At 37.9% G+C, this 25337-nt stretch overlaps 1 pseudogene; it reads left to right on the forward strand.

The window, feature by feature from the left end:
* Window positions 1–25337, forward strand: part of LOC139904291 (parthenolide synthase-like) — a 34158-nt pseudogene that overhangs the window by 5715 nt on the left and 3106 nt on the right.

The following is a 25337-nucleotide window of genomic DNA, read 5'->3' on the forward strand; positions in this document are numbered from 1 at the left end:
AACATGGATGACGTCCATTGTGGCTTTTCTGTGGGATGGCACATCTCCTGCGGATTCCGCTGATGCAAAGAAAGTTCGCGTTAAGGCACCGCTGTATGCCCTTGAGGGTGACGTCCTATATCGAAAGAATTATTTGGGACCGTACTTAAGGTGCATTGGTCCGAAAGAGGCAGAGGAAGTTGTACGCGAGGTGCATGATGGTGCATGCGCACTCCATTCGGGGCACAGGTCCATTGTGTCAAAAATAATGCGGCTAGGATATTATTGGCCCACCATGTACGCGGATACTGCGCGCATAGTTAAGCAATGTGAATCATGCCAAATACATGCACCTATTAGCAGAGCACCTGCACATCCAATGATACCAGTCTCCTCACCGTGGCCATTCTGCAAATGGGCAATCGACATAGTCGGACCATTCCCAAAAGGCCGAGGTAATTTTATCATTTATTTTCTAAACATGTTACTCACATCAGTACCTTACACACATTCTGCACACGCAGGAAACATCAAATTCTTGATTGTTGCAATCGACTATTTCACAAAGTGGGTCGAAGCGAGACCGATGGCAGCAATCTCAGGAAAAAGGGTGCAAAATTTTGTATGGGAAGACATCGTCTGTCGATTTGGTATACCAAACGAAATTGTTAGCGATAACGGTACGCAGTTCGCGGGTGACCCTTTTCGCAGCTGGTGCGCGGAGCTTAATATTAAGCAAACTTTTACATCTGTTGCGCATCCGCAGGCGAATGGCCAGTTCGAAGTCACCAACCGGGATATAGTAGCTGGAATCAAAGCTAGGTTGGGTCATGGTCGCGTTGGTTGGGTGGATGAACTACCGAAGGTTTTATGGGCGCATAGAATAACACCCAAAGCAAGCACTGGTGAGACCCCGTTCAGTTTGGTCTATGGATCAGAAGGTGTTGTACCCGCAGAAATTGGGGTACCAACGTTCCGCAAACAAAATTTTGATGAGCAAAATAACTCTGAAGCTTTGCGGGAAAATCTTAATTTGCTGGAAGAGCGCAGACTCTCTGCGGCTGTCAACGAAGCAAATAACAAGCAAAAAATCGCAAAGTACTATAATCAGCGTGTGCGTTCGCGCTCTTACAAGTGCGGTGACTTGGTTTGGCGTCAGAACGACGCAAGTCATGCGGAGGATACTGGGAAACTGGGCTCCCGTTGGGAAGGTCCATACAGGGTAGCGAAGGCAAACGATACCGGGGCGTACCATCTCGAGACATTAGATGGAAAAACCTGTGAAACGCACTTATTATTGAAAAAATGTTATATGTAGCTAGGTGGACCTGATCACTCCAGTTTATTGTAGCACATTATTTTTTCTATGTAATTTCCGTCCGTTTGGATGTGTCGCGGTTGTAATTGTGATTAATGCCAATTAAATATTTACTCGCGCATACTTTTGTTGTTTAAATCTTTTTTGTATGCGGTTCCTGCCTACTTAAGGGGTGTCCTCTAGCCCCCGTGCGGCAAAAGCCTGTTTGGTTACAAGGCTAGACGCTAACGGCAGGCAAAGGGAATTGGTTTTCCCCTAGCCAAGCGCCACGCAGACTAGATGGCTGCAAAGTCGACTTAAAAAATTACAAGCATTGGTTTGCTTGTGCGTAATTACTCTCGCATTGGTTTGCTTGAGGAACTCTTAAGCATAAAGACATTGGCTTGTTTTTAGTTGCGTTGCTTACCATACAGCTACCGTGCACCTCTAGTACATGACAAAGCAAAAACGCAGTAGCTTCTGAGTCTAAATTGTTAAAGGTAAATTGTTAAAGTATTGGTTTATTTTACGCAGTACCATCCGCATACGCATGAGTTTTGGTTAACTATGCGCATGGGCATGTGGTTCACCTTTTGTTTTGATTCGCGATATATAAACAAATAAACACACTACGCATGCATATCAGAAATATATATACATCAAATTAAGTTGTTACATAAGAGGTAATTGTTTGTAACGCCTGCCCAACACGGGACTTAGGGCTGCAAAAATACAAATACCTGCCTAAGCATAGGACTTACGGCGCAATCCAACACAAACTAATAATCCTCCTTTAAAAACCCATCGATCGACATGTTCGGGTTCGCAGCAAATGCGTTGATTAGGGGGATAGGGATGGTGTAGCGACCCGACAAAATCGTCATTGACAGCGCCCACTACTTACGTCCCGTTGCGTGGTCATAGTCCCTATATGAGACTCGTTTGACCAAAATTATGTCGCATTCATTTGAAACGTACAATACTTGCAAAGTTTAGTTTACAAACAATTCGACAACAAGTTTAAGATTACAAAAATTGTAAAGTATAAATGAAATAACTTGCGACATAATATAAGTTGAAAATCACAGTTGCTATAAATAGCGTAAGTATGTATGCATGCATGCTTGACTCCAAGCAAGTAATCAGAGTGTATGCATGTATGCTCGACCCCAAGCAAGTATGAATGTACGCGGAAGCATGTATCAAATAGCCAAGTATGAACCTGAGAAAACATATAGAAAACTGTCAACGAAAAACGTTGGTGAAATCATAGGTGTATTAATAAAAGTTATATTTTGAACCACAAGATTTAGTATTTCCATAAATTGATCATCCAAAAGTTGCATTCCAAAAGTTGGTTCGCGAGCACCCAATTATCAATGCTTAACATTTCCTTCCATAGAACCCCATCACAATAGTGTTAGAACATACACTGTTTCATGAAAATATATTCCATTCGTAAACGGTAGCGAACCGTTTGAATAAGGGTTTGTCAAACCCATATGGATCCATACAACATAAGTTCTCGCTTACACCCGGCAAGTGTAACTAATGATAATCGAATTGAGGATTTTTGTTCTAAACTCACTGTAGAATGTTTGTTTCATCGGACTTGTGTTCAAAACATAAAAGTAAGTAGTATAAGATGTAACAAAGTATATGTTTCTCAGCCCACGATTTAAAAGTATAAAAGTTGTTGAAAAGGTGGGACTATGATCTCACCTCGAGTGCACGAGTATAAAAGTACTTCACAAAGTAAACGTGTGCATGAAAGTTGCTTAGCCTTGACCTAAACAAGTAAGTTGTATCAATTAACCGGTTACGACACATGGTCGGGTGAAATGTGTTCAATTAGTCCTATGGCTCGTTACGACTCGAATATATAGCATGTGAATCACGTTGTCAAGTTTCATGCAAGAATCAAGTATGAAACAAGATTAGAACGATTGCATAAGTGTTTTGTTAAGTTTGACTAAAAGTCAAACTTGGTCAAAGTCAACGAAAAAGTCAACGGGGTCGAGTCGGGTCCCGAACTATTTTCCTAAGCTTAGAAATCATATATGAGCATGTTGTCCAAGTTTCATGTTGATCGGGGGTGTGTAGCATACTTAGAATTAAGCGAAAATTGACATTTTTGGGCAGTCTGCCTCAGATGCGCCGCATCTGAGGCAGATGCGCCGCATCTGCAGCTGTATCAGCAATTCTGGGGCAGTTTTCACTTATACGATTTCAACTTCAAACGATCATAACTTTTGACTCGTTAACATTCAAAACACGTATCTTATATCGTTGGAAAGGTAATTTAAAGAGGAATACAACTAAACACATTTCATGAATCAAATCCATCATTAACAACAATGAAAACCTCATCAAATGATCATTAAACGTTCAAAATCAAAGTTTCAAGTTCACAAAACGCATTTCTTGACTCGGGAATCCAATTTACACATACGATACATCGTTTTGAAGGTAATTAAACATACAATACAATTAAACACTTGATAATAACATTTCATGGCATTCAAAACATCAAAAGTTCGTTTTAGAGTTCATCAAACCCTAATCAAAATCATGAATTCAACCATTTTGTAAATGAAGCTTTTCTAAATCAACCTACACATCAAAATGAAGCTAATGATGCTAGTAACACAATTAAAACATGAACTTTAACAATTTAACAACATTAACTCATCCAAAATCAAAGATTAAACACACCCATTTCAATTGTTCATACTAGTTACTCAAAACAACAAATCGAGCAAGTAAATCATATATTCATGCTAGACACGAGCCATAGACACTAACTAACACCATTTCAAGTATATAAAACGAATTTAGAGAAATCTAGTATTTTAGAAACGTTACCCAAACGAGATGAAGTTAGTATCAAATTGTAGAGGATGAAGAGAGGATTCCAAATATGTAATTTGTTTTGTTGTAAGCCTCCTAGATCGAATTTAGATGATGAATGATTGAATTGGGTGTTTGTGTGTGTGTTCTTGCTAGAGAGAAAGAGAGAGAGATGGAGATGATTGAATGGTGGTGATTGGGGTGGACTAGTTGACCTAGTCAACTAGTTTGCCCCGTGTCAATTTTAGTCCCTCGAGTTTAGAAGCGGGTGCGGGATTTTACCGAACGAATATTTTGAAAACGCTCGAGTAAATGAGTGATGTTATAATTAAATAACGGAAATATTATGAACGTTAGTCAACGGGAACTACGAATTTAGATAACGGAAGATATTATCTATAAAAAAAGACGGTCGTTAAAATAATTTAACGGAAAAATGCGGGATGTTACATTACCTACACCTTAAAAGAAATTTCGTCCCGAAATTTAGTTGAAAGTAGTTGTCGTTGTTCCTTCATCGAGATCGTGCGTTGCCCATTCTACGGATAAGTGAAAGTACTTCATCGGGCATTTCAACGAACTTTGACAGTCGGGGTTTTACGTTGTTTCAGAGTTTGGTTTCATGATTCAAAATTTCAACCGGTCCTCCTAGGAAGCGGAGTTTGTCATCGATAGTAAGCTCATCGAAAAGGATAACAAGTTCTTGTTCCACAAGACACTTATTTAAGTTTAATACATCGAATGTAGGATGAACGGAGACTCAATTGAGTCTGAAATCTAAACGGCTAACAACGGGTCCAAAACGCCCCAAGATTTCCAAAGGATCAAAATATCGCAGATTTAGCTTTCTACGTTTCCCGAAACGGATTACACCTTTTCAAGGTGTGACTTTTAACATTACGAGGTTTCCCACATGGAATTCGAAAGGTATACATCTAACATTGGCATAGCTCCTTTGGCGACTACGGGCCGTCTCGAGCCTTTCTCGGATTGGAAGGATTTTAACGGTTACACCATGAATGAGTCAAGGTTCGGTGACTTGATTATCATTTACTTGGTTCTACAAAAGGAGAATGACGTTTCCGGTCATATAAGATTTCAAAAGGTGTGACGTTAAGACTTGAACGATAACCATCGTTGTAAGAGAATTTGGTTAAAGGCAAAGACTTTTCTCAAGAAATTTTGAAGTTAATAACACAAATTCGTATTATGGTTTCCCAGGTTCAAATCGTACATTTGCTTTATTCGTCGGTGCGTGGATGATACGCGGTACCCATATTTAAACGCGATCCCGAGGCTTTTTGTAAGGTACCCTGAAATTTAGAAGTGAAACGAGAATCTCGATCCGAGACGAGGTACATTTCCTCAAGATATATTTGAACAAGTTTTTTTTTATTTTTATTTTTTTTTCAAGAATTTCGCGCCGCGAAAGATTTATCGGTTTCTAAAAACGTTCGTTAGGACTATTCACCCTCGTGGCGAATACTAGTATAATGTGAAGAGTCTCTCTCTCCATTGAGAATTTAGAATAAAGATTTCCTTAAACGGAAATACGAGTGTAAGGCGAGAGAAGTTTCTGCCTCGATGTGAGCATAACAAGCATATTGTAGTTTGTCGATAAAATCATAAGAAAACGAGATAGTATACAAGTGTAACATATGTTTGAAGTTGAAAGAATTTGTCATCCGTTCGGAAGCATAAGTATGGTTCGATAATAATCGATGATGTGTCCCAGGTATGGTTGTTATCAGTATTCTCGGAATTGTCAGATGTCCAAACAAGAAAAATGAAATCACGTACATGGCACATGGTGGTGATTAGGTTGATCGAGTCCAATCACCATCACGTGTCATTAGAACTTTGGTATGAATTACCGTAATATAACCACGTTGATCGAGTGTCGTTATATTACGCTATCTCATACCTCCATTCCCACATCACTCCATAGATTCAAGTTCGTGTAATCGAGAAAATTTAAAATGAATAAAGTGTAACGACGTCTCTAACGTGACTCGTATTGAATCGAAAGAATTAGTGCAACTCTAAAGAAGCGTTCCTCGAGGGAAATGTATAAATGATTGTCACGTCAATGCGATTCAAGTCAAACAATAATGTATTCCGGTACGAGAAGTGTAACAAATCATGATAACGAATAGTACGCAACCGTAGTGATAAATAGTGATGACTAGACTCACCTAGAGTAGTGGTGGTAGTAACACGAAATGGTAGATAGTAAGGAACACCGGTGTGACACCGATAGCAAGTTGAGACGGTTGGCGAATAACAACGTGGGAGACAGAGTTCCCGAACTAGTGAGACTAATGAAGTCGTCGTCATCCTTACGCGTATGAATCTTGAATTTACGCGTGTTACCAGAAAGTTGCAGAATACGAGTTCGTATGATGAAAACTTGGTACCATTAAGAAGTTTGCCTAAGAATGATTCAAGTATAAAGCACAAGTAGTCAAGTAAGTGCTATCTATAGCAAATGTATGTCAGAATGCAATGATTTACTATCCGGTTGTAGTCTAGATTCACTAATGCGTCCTAACGACTCTGTCAGACACACTAATGCACATCCTAGTTCCCTACAACCAACGCTCTGATACCATCTGTAGCGACAGATGGGGTAGAAACCCACCCAGTGCCTTTCCAGCTAACTGCTTGGTGACCACTGAGTGTACCTCAGACACTGATTTTACGGCCCGCATTTCTGCCAAACTGCCAACCCTCAAATTCCAAGGGATCGCAAGGGGTAAGAGCCAATGCTTCGTCACAGGTAACACTGTGAGAACCCCCTCTACGATTAACCCGCCAAAAAGCATAGTCCGTATGAGTGCCCGGCCTAACAGCCGGCGCGCGTGACTACCTTTACGGCTAAGGTTAAACCAGCTCTGATACCATCTGTAGCGACCCGACAAAATCGTCATTGACAGCGCCAACTACTTAAGTCCCGTTGCGTGGTCATAGTCCCTATATGAGACTCGTTTGACCAAAATTATGTCGCATTCATTTGAAACGTACAAGACTTGCAAAGTTTAGTTTATAAACAATTCGACAACAAGTTTAAGATTACAAAAATTGTAAAGTATAAATGAAATAACTTGCGACATAATATAAGTTGAAAATCACAGTTGCTATAAATAGCGTAAGTATGTATGCATGCATGCTTGACTCCAAGCAAGTAATCAGAGTGTATGCATGTATGCTCGACCCCAAGCAAGTATGAATGTACGCGGAAGCATGTATCAAATAGCCAAGTATGAACCTGAGAAAACATATAGAAAACTGTCAACGAAAAACGTTGGTGAAATCATAGGTGTATTAATAAAAGTTATATTTTGAACCACAAGATTTAGTATTTCCATAAATTGATCATCCAAAAGTTGCATTCCAAAAGTTGGTTCGCGAGCACCCAATTATCAATGCTTAACATTTCCTTCCATAGAACCCCATCACAATAGTGTTAGAACATACACTGTTTCACGAAAATATATTCCATTCATAAACGGTAGCGAACCGTTTGAATGAGGGTTTGTCAAACCCATATGGATCTATACAACATAAGTTCTCGCTTACACCCGGCAAGTGTAACTAATGATAATCGAATTGAGAATTTTTGTTCTAAACTCGCTGTAGAATGTTTGTTTCATCGGACTTGTGTTCAAAACATAAAAGTAAGTAGTATAAGATGTAACAAAGTATATGTTTCTCAGCCCACGATTTAAAAGTATAAAAGTTGTTGAAAAGGTGGGACTATGATCTCACCTCGAGTGCACGAGTATAAAAGTACTTCACAAAGTAAACGTGTGCATGAAAGTTGCTTAGCCTTGACCTAAACAAGTAAGTTGTATCAATTAACCGGTTACGACACATGGTCGGGTGAAATGTGTTCAATTAGTCCTATGGCTCGTTACGACTCGAATATATAGCATGTGAATCACGTTGTCAAGTTTCATGCAAGAATCAAGTATGAAACAAGATTAGAACGATTGCATAAGTGTTTTGTTAAGTTTGACTAAAAGTCAAACTTGGTCAAAGTCAACAAAAAAGTCAACGGGGTCGGGTCGGGTCCCGAACTATTTTCCTAAGCTTAGAAATCATATATGAGCATGTTGTCCAAGTTTCATGTTGATCGGGGGTGTGTAGCATACTTAGAATTAAGCGAAAATTGACATTTTTGGGCAGTCTGCCTCAGATGCGCCGCATCTGCAGCTGTATCAGCAATTCTGGGGCAGTTTTCACTTATACGATTTCAACTTCAAACGATCATAACTTTTGACTCGTTAACATTCAAAACACGTATCTTATATTGTTGGAAAGGTAATTTAAAGAGGAATACAACTAAACACATTTCATGAATCAAATCCATCATTAACAACAATGAAAACCTCATCAAATGATCATTAAACGTTCAAAATCAAAGTTTCAAGTTCACAAAACGCATTTCTTGACTCGGGAATCCAATTTACACATACGATACATCGTTTTTGTAGTGACCCGAACTTTTCCATGTTTATATATATTAATTGAGATTGATATTTACATGATTAAATGTTTCCAACATGTTAAGCAATCAAACTTGTTAAGACTTGATTAATTGAAATAGGTTTCATATAGACAATTGACCACCCAAGTTGACCGGTGATTCACGAACGTTAAAACTTGTAAAAAAACTATATGATGACATATATATGGTTATATATATAGTTAACATGATATTATGATAAGTAAACATATCATTAATTATATTAACAATGAACTACATATGTAAAAACAAGACTACTAACTTAATGATTTTGAAACGAGACATATATGTAACGATTATCGTTGTAACGACATTTAATGTATATATATCATATTAAGAGATATTCGTACATCATAATATCATGATAATATAATAATTTAAAATCTCTTTTGATATTATAAACATTGGGTTAACAACATTTAACAAGATCGTTAACCTAAAGGTTTCAAAACAACATTTACATGTAACGACTAACGATGACTTAACGACTCAGTTAAAATGTATATACATGTAGTGTTTTAATATGTATTCATACACTTTTGAAAGACTTCAAGACACTTATCAAAATACTTCTACTTAACAAAAATGCTTACAATTACATCCTCGTTCAGTTTCATCAACAATTCTACTCGTATGCACCCGTATTCGTACTCGTACAATACACAGCTTTTAGATGTATGTACTATTGGTATATACACTCCAATGATCAGCTCTTAGCAGCCCATGTGAGTCACCTAACACATGTGGGAACCATCATTTGGCAACTAGCATGAAATATCTCATAAAATTACAAAAATATGAGTAATCATTCATGACTTATTTACATGAAAACAAAATAACATATCCTTTATATCTAATCCATACACCAACGACCAAAAACACCTACAAACACTTTCATTCTTCAATTTTCTTCATCTAATTGATCTCTCTCAAGTTCTATCTTCAAGTTCTAAGTATTCTTCATAAATTCCAAAAGTTCTAGTTTCATAAAATCAAGAATACTTTCAAGTTTGCTAGCTCACTTCCAATCTTGTAAGGTGATCATCCAACCTCAAGAAATCTTTGTTTCTTACAGTAGGTTATCATTCTAATACAAGGTAATAATCATATTCAAACTTTGGTTCAATTTCTATAACTATAACAATCTTATTTTAAGTGATGATCTTACTTGAACTTGTTTTCGTGTCATGATTCTGCTTCAAGAACTTCGAGCCATCCAAGGATCCATTGAAGCTAGATCCATTTTTCTCTTTTCCAGTAGGTTTATCCAAGGAACTTAAGGTAGTAATGATGTTCATAACATCATTCGATTCATACATATAAAGCTATCTTATTCGAAGGTTTAAACTTGTAATCACTAGAACATAGTTTAGTAAATTCTAAACTTGTTCGCAAACAAAAGTTAATCCTTCTAACTTGACTTTTAAAATCAACTAAACACATGTTCTATATCTATATGATATGCTAACTTAATGATTTAAAACTTGGAAACACGAAAAACACCGTAAAACCGGATTTACGCCGTCGTAGTAACACCGCGGGCTGTTTTGGGTTAGTTAATTAAAAACTATGATAAACTTTGATTTAAAAGTTGTTATTCTGAGAAAATGATTTTTATTATGAACATGAAACTATATCCAAAAATTATGGTTAAACTCAAAGTGGAAGTATGTTTTCTAAAATGGTCATCTAGACGTCGTTCTTTCGACTGAAATGACTACCTTTATAAAAACGACTTGTAACTTATTTTTCTGACTATAAACCTATACTTTTTCTGTTTAGATTCATAAAATAGAGTTCAATATGAAACCATAGCAATTTGATTCACTCAAAACGGATTTAAAATGAAGAAGTTATGGGTAAAACAAGATTGGATAATTTTTCTCATTTTAGCTACGTGAAAATTGATAACAAATCTATTCCAACCATAACTTAATCAACTTGTATTGTATATTATGTAATCTTGAGATACCATAGACACGTATACAATGTTTCGACCTATCATGTCGACACATCTATATATATTTCGGAACAACCATAGACACTCTATATGTGAATGTTGGAGTTAGCTATACAGGGTTGAGGTTGATTCCAAAATATATATAGTTTGAATTGTGATCAATACTGAGATACGTATACACTGGGTCGTGGATTGATTCAAGATAATATTTATCGATTTATTTCTGTACATCTAACTGTGGACAACTAGTTGTAGGTTACTAACGAAGACAGCTGACTTAATAAACTTAAAACATCAAAATATATTAAAAGTGTTGTAAATATATTTTGAACATACTTTGATATATATGTATATATTGTTATAGGTTCGTGAATCAACCAGTGGCCAAATCTTACTTCCCGACGAAGTAAAAATCTGTGAAGGTGAGTTATAGTCCCACTTTTAAAATCTAATATTTTTGGGATGAGAATACATGCAGGTTTTATAAATGATTTACAAAATAGACACAAGTACGTGAAACTACATTCTATGGTTGAATTATCGAAATCGAATATGCCCCTTTTTATTAAGTCTGGTAATCTAAGAATTAGGGAACAGACACCCTAATTGACGCGAATCCTAAAGATAGATCTATTGTGCCCAACAAGCCCCATCCAAAGTACCGGATGCTTTAGTACTTCGAAATTTATATCATATCCGAAGGGTGTCCCGGAATGATGGGGATATTCTTATATATGCATCTTGTTAATGTCGGTTACCAGGTGTTCACCATATGAATGATTTTTATCTCTATGTATGGGATGTGTATTGAAATATGAAATCTTGTGGTCTATTATTATGATTTGATATATATAGGTTAAACCTATAACTCACCAACATTTTTGTTGACGTTTTAAGCATGTTTATTCTCAGGTGAATATTAAGAGCTTCCGCTGTTGCATACTAAAATAAGGACAAGATTTGGAGTCCATGTTTGTATGATATTGTGTAAAAACTGCATTCAAGAAACTGATTTCGATGTAACATATTTGTATTGTAAACCATTATGTAATGGTCGTGTGTAAACAGGATATTTTAGATTATCATTATTTGATAATCTACGTAAAGCTTTTTAAACCTTTATTTATGAAATAAAGGTTATGGTTTGTTTTAAAAATGAATGCAATCTTTGAAAAACGTCTCATATAGAGGTCAAAACCTCGCAACGAAATCAATTAATATGGAACGTTTTTAATCAATAAGAACGGGACATTTCAGTTGGTATCTGAGCGTTGGTCTTAGAGAACCAGAATTTTGCATTAGTGTGTCTTATCGAGTTTGTTAGGATGCATTAGTGAGTCTGGACTTCGACCGTGTTTTCATTAAAAATGATTGCTTAACATTTTTGTTGGAAACTATATATTTTTAACATATGAATATTATGTGATATATTAACCTCTTAACGTGTTTGATATTATGTGATAGATGTCTACCTCTAGAACAAGTCCCATTGACTCACCTAATAATAATGAAGAGTCAAATGAAAATTGGAATGATTCGTGGACTGATTCACAAGTTCCCGAAGAGGAACCGGAAGAAGAGTCGGAACCGGAAGAAGAATCGGAACCGGACGAAGAATCGGAACCGGAAGAAGAATCGGAACCGGTGGGGGAAATAATAAAACGGTTAAGTAAAAGAGAATCCTCAACCAACCGACCAAGGTTAATTATGGTCAATGGTGTTTCCGCCAAGGAAGCAAAATATTGGGAGGATTACCAATTCTCCGATGAATCGGATTCCGACGAGAATTCCGATGATGTTATAGAAATTACCCCAACTGAATTTAAAAAGGCAAAAGAAAATAATAAGGGAAAGGGCATAAAAATAGAGAAATCTAATTCCAACCCCGATGAACTTTATATGTATCGTCAACCCCCGAAGTCCTTAAGTTGTAACAATGACCCGGGAACCTCTAAACCACCAGGTTTTTCTAAACCAATGTGGATAACGATGGCTCGTATTAGGGGAACATCATATATCCCTAGAAACTTGGCAAAACGAACCAAAACCGAAGAAGAAGAAACAAGCGAGTCGGAATAAGATAGTTGTATTCGTGTGGTGTAATATAAGTAATATAGTGTGCTTATGCTTTATGATATATGTAAAAATTGCTTGTATTAATAAGTATTTTTTTTTATGAATCTAACTCTTGTCTATTTTACATTATAAAAACACAAAATGGATAGACAACCCAATATTTTAAGAGACCTACCCGGAGACATGATTGATGAAATCTTGTCTAGAGTCGGCCAGAATTCCTCGGCACAACTATTTAAGGCGAGATCAGTTTGTAAGACATTCGAAGAACGTTCCAAGAATGTCTTGGTTTATAAGAGACTTTCGTTTGAAAGATGGGGGATATCACATTGGGAAACCCATAAGTTACGATGTGTTTACTTTGACGCATATATTGCGGGGAACCCAAATGCTATTTTACGCAACGGGTTAAGAAATTATTTTGACTCAATATATCCGAATATTGGACTTCGTGATTTAGAAAAAGCGGCTAACATGCAACATAAAGAAGCATGTTATGCTTACGGATTAGTAATGTTCGCTTCTCACCAAAGTGAGAACAAGAACATCGGGCTACAACTATTAAACAAAACGTTTCCACAAGTGACGGAGTCGGTAATTGGGGTAAGAAATGAGGTTTTTAGATTATTACGGGACTGTTGGACATTACGTAACCCTCGTCCCTTTGACGACGTTACAACACGCTGTCTTATCAACGGCCATAACGGTTATGTTGCACAAGACCAAGGATGGGAAGTAGTCCTAGTAAAACCAGAATGCATGACTTGTTTCTGGACGTATGAATTACGTGTCTTTATTGCCTTTGCTGAACGACTTGTGTACTAGCTAGAATTATCTTCACAACTATCTTGTATCAAAGTTATTGTGTGCTATATTTCATGCTTTATGTAAAATAAGCGGTATTGTAAGTTTGTAAAATATTGTATAAAAGTTTGAACGCGAAATATTATTATAATCAGTTTTTCATATAGAATTGTAGTAGTTGAATTGTATATTAGCTACTAAGTATGAACTTAACGGGTAGGTACTACCCGAATTTAAACTTATAAAACGCTAATATGAAGAAAAAGCTTTTATAAATGAGTTCATATTATGCTACGAAATACTATTAACTACTCTTAATATTCTGTATGATTAACTTGTTCCATTTAACTATTTTGAAGGAAATGGCACCGACTACTCGACACACCGTGAATATGAATGAAGAGGAATTCCGTACTTTTCTAGCTTCAAACATAGCCGCAGTACAGGCTGCGCTACATACCAACAATAACCTTGGATCTAGCAGTACAGGAAATCGTGTAGGATGCACCTACAAAGAATTCACTGCCTGCAAACCTTTGGAATTTGATGGAACCGAAGGACCGATCGGATTGAAACGGTGGACCGAGAAGGTCGAATCAGTGTTTGCCATAAGTAAGTGTACTGAAGAGGACAAAGTAAAGTACGCTACGCATACCTTCACAGGTTCTGCGTTAACATGGTGGAATACCTATCTAGAGCAAGTGGGACAAGACGATGCGTACGCACTACCGTGGTCAGCATTCAAGCACTTGATGAACGAGAAGTACCGTCCCAGAACCGAGGTCAATAAGCTCAAGACAGAACTTAGAGGGTTACGAACCCAAGGATTTGATATTACCACGTACGAAAGACGATTCACAGAATTGTGCCTATTGTGTCCGGGAGCATTCGAAGATGAGGAAGAGAAGATCGACGCGTTTGTGAAAGGATTACCGGAAAGAATCCAAGAAGATATAAGTTCACACGAGCCCGCCTCCATACAACAGGCATGTAGAATGGCTCACAAACTCGTGAACCAAATTGAAGAAAGAATTAAAGAACAGACTGCTGAAGAGGCCAATGTGAAGCAAGTCAAAAGAAAGTGGGAGGAAAACGGTGATAAGAATCACCAATACAACAACAACAGCAATTACAACAATAATCGCAACAATTATCCCAACAATCGCAACATCAATCGCAACTACAACAAACAGCCCAACAACAACAACAACAACAACAACAACAGCAACTACAACAATCATCCCAACAACAATAATAACCGCAACAACAACAACAATCAGAAGCAGCTATGCCAAAGGTGTGAAAAGAATCACTCGGGGTTCTGCACCAAATTTTGCAACAAGTGTAAAAGAAATGGTCATAGCGCGGCGAAGTGTGAGGTCTACGGACCAGGGGTTAATAGAACGAAAGGCACAAATGGTGTCGGAACGAGTAATGGCGGAGCAAGTAGTGTCGGAGCAAGTTATGCCAATGTAGTTTGTTATAAATGTGGAAAACCGGGCCACATTATTAGAAATTGCCCGAACCAGGAGAACACGAATGGACAAGGCCGTGGAAGAGTTTTCAATATTAATGCGGCAGAGGCACAGGAAGACCCGGAGCTTGTTACGGGTACGTTTCTTATTGACAATAAATCTGCTTACGTTTTATTTGATTCGGGTGCGGATAGAAGCTATATGAGTATAGATTTTTGTGCTAAATTAAGTTGTCCATTGACGCCTTTGGATAGTAAATTTTTACTCGAATTAGCAAATGGTAAATTAATTTCAGCAGATAATATATGTCGGAATCGAGAAATTAAACTGGTTAGCGAAACATTTAAGATTGATTTGATACCAGTAGAGTTAGGGAGTTTTGATGTGATAATCGGTATGGACTGGTTGAAAGAAGTGAAAGCGGAGATCGTTTGTTACAAAAATGCAATTCGCATTATACGAGAAAAAGGAAAACCCTTAATGGTGTACGGAGAAAAGGGCAACACGAAGCTACATCTTATTAGTAATTTGAAGGCACAAAAACTAATAAGAAAAGGTTGCTATGCTGTTCTAGCACACGTCGAGAAAGTACAAACTGAAGAAAAGAGCATCAATGATGTTCCCATTGCAAAAGAATTTCCCGATGTATTTCCGAAAGAATTACCGGGATTACCCCCACATCGATCCGTTGAATTTCAAATAGATCTTGTACCAGGAGCTGCACCAATAGCTCGTGCTCCTTACAGACTCGCACCCAGCGAGATGAAAGAACTGCAAAGCCAATTACAAGAACTTTTAGAGCGTGGTTTCATTCGACCAAGCACATCACCGTGGGGAGCTCCTGTTTTGTTTGTCAAGAAGAAAGATGGTACATTCAGGTTGTGTATCGACTACCGAGAGTTGAACAAACTTACCATCAAGAACCGCTACCCACTACCGAGAATCGACGACTTATTTGATCAACTACAAGGCTCGTCTGTTTATTCAAAGATTGACTTACGTTCCGGGTATCATCAAATGCGGGTGAAAGAAGATGATATTCCAAAGACTGCTTTCAGAACGCGTTACGGTCATTACGAGTTTATGGTCATGCCATTTGGTTTAACTAATGCACCAGCTGTGTTCATGGACCTTATGAACCGAGTGTGTGGACCATACCTTGACAAGTTTGTCATTGTTTTCATTGATGACATACTTATTTACTCAAAGAATGACCAAGAACACGGTGAACATTTGAGAAAGGTGTTAGAAGTATTGAGGAAGGAAGAATTGTACGCTAAGTTTTCAAAGTGTGCATTTTGGTTGGAAGAAGTTCAATTCCTCGGTCACATAGTGAACAAAGAAGGTATTAAGGTGGATCCGGCAAAGATAGAAACTGTTGAAAAGTGGGAAACCCCGAAAACTCCGAAACACATACGCCAGTTTTTAGGACTAGCTGGTTACTACAGAAGGTTCATCCAAGACTTTTCCAGAATAGCAAAACCCTTGACTGCATTAACGCATAAAGGGAAGAAATTTGAATGGAATGATGAACAAGAGAAAGCGTTTCAGTTATTGAAGAAAAAGCTAACTACGGCACCTATATTGTCATTGCCTGAAGGGAATGATGATTTTGTGATTTATTGTGATGCATCAAAGCAAGGTCTCGGTTGTGTATTAATGCAACGAACGAAGGTGATTGCTTATGCGTCTAGACAATTGAAGATTCACGAACAAAATTATACGACGCATGATTTGGAATTAGGCGCGGTTGTTTTTGTATTAAAGACTTGGAGGCACTACTTATATGGGGTCAAAAGTATTATATATACCGACCACAAAAGTCTTCAACACATATTTAATCAGAAGCAACTGAATATGAGGCAGCGTAGGTGGATTGAATTATTGAATGATTACGACTTTGAGATTCGTTACCACCCGGGGAAGGCAAATGTGGTAGCCGATGCCTTGAGCAGGAAGGACAGAGAACCCATTCGAGTAAAATCTATGAATATAATGATTCATAATAACCTTACTACTCAAATAAAGGAGGCGCAACAAGGAGTTTTAAAAGAGGGAAATTTAAAGGATGAAATACCCAAAGGATCGGAGAAGCATCTTAATATTCGGGAAGACGGAATCCGGTATAGGGCTGAAAGGATTTGGGTACCAAAATTTGGAGATATGAGAGAAATGGTACTTAGAGAAGCTCATAAAACCAGATACTCAATACATCCTGGAACGGGGAAGATGTACAAGGATCTCAAGAAACATTTTTGGTGGCCGGGTATGAAAGCCGATGTTGCTAAATACGTAGGAGAATGTTTGACGTGTTCTAAGGTCAAAGCTGAGCATCAGAAACCATCAGGTCTACTTCAACAACCCGAAATCCCGGAATGGAAATGGGAAAACATTACCATGGATTTCATTACTAAATTGCCAAGGACTGCAAGTGGTTTTGATACTATTTGGGTAATAGTTGATCGTCTCACCAAATCAGCACACTTCCTGCCAATAAGAGAAGATGACAAGATGGAGAAGTTAGCACGACTGTATTTGAAGGAAGTCATCTCCAGACATGGAATACCAATCTCTATTATCTCTGATAGGGATGGCAGATTTATTTCAAGATTCTGGCAGACATTACAGCAAGCATTAGGAACTCGTCTAGACATGAGTACTGCCTATCATCCACAAACTGATGGGCAGAGCGAAAGGACGATACAAACGCTTGAAGACATGCTACGAGCATGTGTTATTGATTTCGGAAACAGTTGGGATCGACATCTACCATTAGCAGAATTTTCCTACAACAACAGCTACCATTCAAGCATTGAGATGGCGCCGTTTGAAGCACTTTATGGTAGAAAGTGCAGGTCTCCGATTTGTTGGAGTGAAGTGGGGGATAGACAGATTACGGGTTCGGAGATTATACAAGAAACTACCGAGAAGATCATCCAAATTCAACAACGGTTGAAAACCGCCCAAAGTCGACAAAAGAGCTACGCTGACATTAAAAGAAAAGATATAGAATTTGAAATTGGAGAGATGGTCATGCTTAAAGTTGCACCTTGGAAAGGCGTTGTTCGATTTGGTAAACGAGGGAAATTAAATCCAAGGTATATTGGACCATTCAAGATTATTGATCGTGTTAGACCAGTAGCTTACCGACTTGAGTTACCTCAACAACTCGCGGCTGTACATAACACTTTCCACGTCTCGAATTTGAAGAAATGTTTTGCTAAAGAAGATCTCACTATTCCGTTAGATGAAATCCAAATCAACGAAAAACTTCAATTCATCGAAGAACCCGTCGAAATAATGGATCGTGAGGTTAAAAGACTTAAGCAAAACAAGATACCAATTGTTAAGGTTCGATGGAATGCTCGTAGAGGACCCGAGTTCACTGGGAGCGTGAAGATCAGATGAAGAAGAAATACCCGCATCTATTTCCAGAAGATTCGTCAACACCTTCAACAGCTTAAAATTTCGGGACGAAATTTATTTAACGGGTAGGTACTGTAGTGACCCGAACTTTTCCATGTTTATATATATTAATTGAGATTGATATTTACATGATTAAATGTTTCCAACATGTTAAGCAATCAAACTTGTTAAGACTTGATTAATTGAAATAGGTTTCATATAGACAATTGACCACCCAAGTTGACCGGTGATTCACGAACGTTAAAACTTGTAAAAAAACTATATGATGACATATATATGGTTATATATATAGTTAACATGATATTATGATAAGTAAACATATCATTAATTATATTAACAATGAACTACATATGTAAAAACAAGACTACTAACTTAATGATTTTGAAACGAGACATATATGTAACGATTATCGTTGTAACGACATTTAATGTATATATATCATATTAAGAGATATTCGTACATCATAATATCATGATAATATAATAATTTAAAATCTCTTTTGATATTATAAACATTGGGTTAACAACATTTAACAAGATCGTTAACCTAAAGGTTTCAAAACAACATTTACATGTAACGACTAACGATGACTTAACGACTCAGTTAAAATGTATATACATGTAGTGTTTTAATATGTATTCATACACTTTTGAAAGACTTCAAGACACTTATCAAAATACTTCTACTTAACAAAAATGCTTACAATTACATCCTCGTTCAGTTTCATCAACAATTCTACTCGTATGCACCCGTATTCGTACTCGTACAATACACAGCTTTTAGATGTATGTACTATTGGTATATACACTCCAATGATCAGCTCTTAGCAGCCCATGTGAGTCACCTAACACATGTGGGAACCATCATTTGGCAACTAGCATGAAATATCTCATAAAATTACAAAAATATGAGTAATCATTCATGACTTATTTACATGAAAACAAAATAACATATCCTTTATATCTAATCCATACACCAACGACCAAAAACACCTACAAACACTTTCATTCTTCAATTTTCTTCATCTAATTGATCTCTCTCAAGTTCTATCTTCAAGTTCTAAGTGTTCTTCATAAATTCCAAAAGTTCTAGTTTCATAAAATCAAGAATACTTTCAAGTTTGCTAGCTCACTTCCAATCTTGTAAGGTGATCATCCAACCTCAAGAAATCTTTGTTTCTTACAGTAGGTTATCATTCTAATACAAGGTAATAATCATATTCAAACTTTGGTTCAATTTCTATAACTATAACAATCTTATTTTAAGTGATGATCTTACTTGAACTTGTTTTCGTGTCATGATTCTGCTTCAAGAACTTCGAGCCATCCAAGGATCCATTGAAGCTAGATCCATTTTTCTCTTTTCCAGTAGGTTTATCCAAGGAACTTAAGGTAGTAATGATGTTCATAACATCATTCGATTCATACATATAAAGCTATCTTATTCGAAGGTTTAAACTTGTAATCACTAGAACATAGTTTAGTAAATTCTAAACTTGTTCGCAAACAAAAGTTAATCCTTCTAACTTGACTTTTAAAATCAACTAAACACATGTTCTATATCTATATGATATGCTAACTTAATGATTTAAAACTTGGAAACACGAAAAACACCGTAAAACCGGATTTACGCCGTCGTAGTAACACCGCGGGCTGTTTTGGGTTAGTTAATTAAAAACTATGATAAACTTTGATTTAAAAGTTGTTATTCTGAGAAAATGATTTTTATTATGAACATGAAACTATATCCAAAAATTATGGTTAAACTCAAAGTGGAAGTATGTTTTCTAAAATGGTCATCTAGACGTCGTTCTTTCGACTGAAATGACTACCTTTATAAAAACGACTTGTAACTTATTTTTCCGACTATAAACCTATACTTTTTCTGTTTAGATTCATAAAATAGAGTTCAATATGAAACCATAGCAATTTGATTCACTCAAAACGGATTTAAAATGAAGAAGTTATGGGTAAAACAAGATTGGATAATTTTTCTCATTTTAGCTACGTGAAAATTGGTAACAAATCTATTCCAACCATAACTTAATCAACTTGTATTGTATATTATGTAATCTTGAGATACCATAGACACGTATACAATGTTTCGACCTATCATGTCGACACATCTATATATATTTCGGAACAACCTTAGACACTCTATATGTGAATGTTGGAGTTAGCTATACAGGGTTGAGGTTGATTCCAAAATATATATAGTTTGGGTTGTGATCAATACTGAGATACGTATACACTGGGTCGTGGATTGATTCAAGATAATATTTATCGATTTATTTCTGTACATCTAACTGTGGACAACTAGTTGTAGGTTACTAACGAAGACAGCTGACTTAATAAACTTAAAACATCAAAATATATTAAAAGTGTTGTAAATATATTTTGAACATACTTTGATATATATGTATATATTGTTATAGGTTCGTGAATCAACCAGTGGCCAAATCTTACTTCCCGACGAAGTAAAAATCTGTGAAAGTGAGTTATAGTCCCACTTTTAAAATCTAATATTTTTGGGATGAGAATACATGCAGGTTTTATAAATGATTTACAAAATAGACACAAGTACGTGAAACTACATTCTATGGTTGAATTATCGAAATCGAATATGCTCCTTTTTATTAAGTCTGGTAATCTAAGAATTAGGGAACAGACACCCTAATTGACGCAAATCCTAAAGATAGATCTATTGGGCCCAACAAGCCCCATCCAAAGTACCGGATGCTTTAGTACTTCGAAATTTATATCATATCCGAAGGGTATCCCGGAATGATGGGGATATTCTTATATATGCATCTTGTTAATGTCGGTTACCAGGTGTTCACCATATGAATGATTTTTATCTCTATGTATGGGATGTGTATTGAAATATGAAATCTTGTGGTCTATTATTATGATTTGATATATATAGGTTAAACCTATAACTCACCAACATTTTTGTTGACGTTTTAAGCATGTTTATTCTCAGGTGAATATTAAGAGCTTCCGCTGTTGCATACTAAAATAAGGACAAGATTTGGAGTCCATGTTTGTATGATATTGTGTAAAAACTGCATTCAAGAAACTGATTTCGATGTAACATATTTGTATTGTAAACCATTATGTAATGGTCGTGTGTAAACAGGATATTTTAGATTATCATTATTTGATAATCTACGTAAAGCTTTTTAAACCTTTATTTATGAAATAAAGGTTATGGTTTGTTTTAAAAATGAATGCAGTCTTTGAAAAACGTCTCATATAGAGGTCAAAACCTCGCAACGAAATCAATTAATATGGAACGTTTTTAATCAATAAGAACGGGACATTTCAGTTTTGAAGGTAATTAAACATACAATACAATTAAACACTTGATAATAACATTTCATGGCATTCAAAACATCAAAAGTTCGTTTTAGAGTTCATCAAACCCTAATCAAAATCATGAATTCAACCATTTTGTAAATGAAGCTTTTCTAAATCAACCTACACATCAAAATGAAGCTAATGATGCTAGTAACACAATTAAAACATGAACTTTAACAATTTAACAACATTAACTCATCCAAAATCAAAGATTAAGCACACCCATTTCAATTGTTCATACTAGTTACTCAAAACAACAAATCGAGCAAGTAAATCATATATTCATGCTAGACACGAGCCATAGACACTAACTAACACCATTTCAAGTATATAAAACGAATTTAGAGAAATCTAGTATTTTAGAAACGTTACCCAAACGAGATGAAGTTGGTATCAAATTGTAGAGGATGAAGAGAGGATTCCAAATATGTAATTTGTTTTGTTGTAAGCCTCCTAGATCGAATTTAGATGATGAATGATTGAATTGGGTGTTTGTGTGTGTGTTCTTGCTAGAGAGAAAGAGAGAGAGATGGAGATGATTGAATGGTGGTGATTGGGGTGGACTAGTTGACCTAGTCAACTAGTTTGCCCCGTGTCAATTTTAGTCCCTCGAGTTTAGAAGCGGGTGTGGGATTTTACCGAACGAATATTTTGAAAACGCTCGAGTAAATGAGTGATGTTATAATTAAATAACGGAAATATTATGAACGTTAGTCAACGGGAACTACGAATTTAGATAACGGAAGATATTATCTGGAAAAAAAAGACGGTCGTTAAAATAATTTAACGGAAAAATGCGGGATGTTACAGATGGACTTGATGGCTTCTTCCGCTTCCATTGACGCTGCAGCCGTTCCCTCTTTTAGCTTCTTTTGAACGATGTCGGGGAACGGCAGTGTTAGACCGCAAGCTTGGATTACCTCCTGCACAGCCTTGTTGATTTCATGGTCCCTGACCGCATCAACGTAGGCATTGAACTTGTCAGACACAGGCTCTGAGTCCATCACCTTTTGCGCAATGGTAGGGAGTGCGGTGCGCAGCTTCGCTAGATCCGCCTCTGCCAGCTCGCGGTTGGTTACCGCGTCATCCTTTTCCCTCGTCACTTTTTCAAGCTCCAACCGCAAACGTTCTGCATCCCCCTTCGCCTGCTCAACCGCACCAACCAGCTCACGCCTCTTTTTTCTTTCCTCAATCAGCGCAGTTTTGGTTTCATTTGCGGTCGACTCAACCGCCCTGCGCGCTTCCTCAGCAGCATCCCTATCCTTCTTGACCTGATCTACACCCGCCTGCAGTAGCCCCAGCTCTACCTCTTTGCGCAAAGCTAGCTGGTATATGCTGGAAGAGCGGCGGGCCTGATCCGCAAACATGCCGAAAAATACCAGGCCGTTTTGAATGAAGGCATTGTGCGCCTGGTTAAACGGTAGAGCAGCCAGTTGCTCGCGGAATTCGGCCGGAAAGATTTGCTGCAGGAACGCAGACTGCTCTGCGGCATTTTCCGCAGAAGACTGTGTGAGTTGGCTAAGGTTGGCAAGGAGGAAGCTACCTTGCGGAGGAGTTGGTGTGGAATCGGAATCCACGTGTATTGTCTTATCCTATGATGTGGCGGTAGCTTGGAGATCTGGGTTGACCCGCGGGGTGGACGGCTGCGTCTCCTCCACATGCTCTGCATATCAGTAAATAGTTATAATGTGAACTTTAGTATGCGGTAAACGCACAAGGAATGGACGCTTACCAGTAATGGGGGGAAGTAGTTCTGCGGAGCGTGGCTCGATTGGAACAAAGTTATCGTTCCGCATGTCCTCCCTTTGTTTGGGAGTCATCATCTTCTTCCTCTGCTGAGCCGCAGCGGTCTCAGCTGCTTTGCGTTTGTTGCCAGATGCCGCAGGCGATTGCTCCGCGTTTTCATTAGCTTTCTCCTGCTCTAGCTGTACGTTCACGTCTTGCTTGCGGAAGGAGATTCCCGCAATCTCTTACGCAGTCAGCACCTTCTTCATCCTCATTTCTGCAAAGATACGCGCATGCGTTAGATAATATACATACAAAAACAGTTTAGTATGTGATTATACTATCCCTACCCTTTCCATCCGATCCGACTATGGCTAGGCTCACATCCTCCCATGGCCAATGTGCGGATATCTTCCCTAGCCGCAACATCACTTTCCCATATGATCGATGCACTAACTGTGCGTTTGCACACTCCGCTAATAGTTTCCTTTCATCGTCATTCAGGGCGGGGGTCTTGTTTACATCCTTCTCCACTTTCTCGAACCATATCAGCGTTTGCGAGAAGTTTGCACTCACCACCGTTTGGTCGATGAAAAAGAATGTCTCTTTCCAATTCCCCGCATTCGATTTTGGGGTCTTGGTGAAGTTTTGACGAGCGAAGAAGGTGCACCACGATTTGTGGTGGTTGGCTAGTCGGTATAAATGGCAAAACACCTTCACCAGGGGCACTTTGTTGAGTGCAACGCACCACATCTCGAACAAGACTATTTTTCCTATAGCATAAGGATGTAACTGACCTAATCCGACCTTAAAGTGATCTAGCACGCCCAGAAAGAAATCGGTGGGAGGAACCCTAAAATTGCCATGCTTAAAAGCATGTTCGTAAATAGCCACCTTTTTCTCCGGTGGCTCGTGGGCTCGCTGATTGGACAAAGGGGGCACCGGATTGTACTTGGCTAGGGGGGGTACTGTTTCACTAAGTAATCTATGTGCTTCTGCTCTATAACAGACTCTACGCTATCTACATACGTCTCGTTAGCTTTAGTCATTTTCTAGGAGTAATCGGATGAATACTAACCTTTAAATGGTGGTCGGAATGTTTGATTTTTGATCGGAATTCAAATTGGCAGCGTAACGAGGAAGCTTGATGCAAGAAAGTGGAAGTGAGCTGCAAAATGGGCTATTTATAGGGAAGATTGAGGGTCATGGGATGGAGTGATGTGATCATGGCTGTACACGTGTAACGCAATCAACGGGTAGCATTTTATTTACGCGCGTGGATGCCAGTTGGGTATGATTACATATACGCGCGTGGTTGGCACGTGCCTGCCACACTGCCACTTTATGTCATGTCAGCCGAATGGGCTTCTGCGATTGTGACAGGCATTTATGGCATCGAGACGCACGCGGAATATTAAAGGCTAGCCGTTGTCTTGTTTTTTCTTTTTCGCTTAATAGTTTGATATCATACGCCTCGCGCCATATAACATCAAACTGGGGGGACATAATGATACCGCAACCCGCAGGCGCACCACATATGTATGCGGGCAATCATTATTGTGCGTATGCGTGTTCTTGTGTGTGGTGCAGTATGCGGCGTGCGATTGCCTTTGTTTCCGGTACGGCGGTTGCTTAGCTGTCAAGTAAATATCTTTTCCATAATTATATCCGTGATTCGGGGGAGTCAGTTATGGATGAGATTATCATGATCTGGGACGGTTCTAGAATTAGGGTTTGCCTATAAATACAAACCATAATCATCATTCACCGGACACGGCACATTACGTAACCATCACATACGATACACATTACGTAAAACAGCATCATTCAGCATCTTTTCATGGTTAACAGGTTAGTC

The sequence above is a fragment of the Rutidosis leptorrhynchoides genome, chromosome 4 (assembly GCF_046630445.1).
Source record: "Rutidosis leptorrhynchoides isolate AG116_Rl617_1_P2 chromosome 4, CSIRO_AGI_Rlap_v1, whole genome shotgun sequence".
NCBI lineage: Eukaryota > Viridiplantae > Streptophyta > Magnoliopsida > Asterales > Asteraceae > Rutidosis > Rutidosis leptorrhynchoides.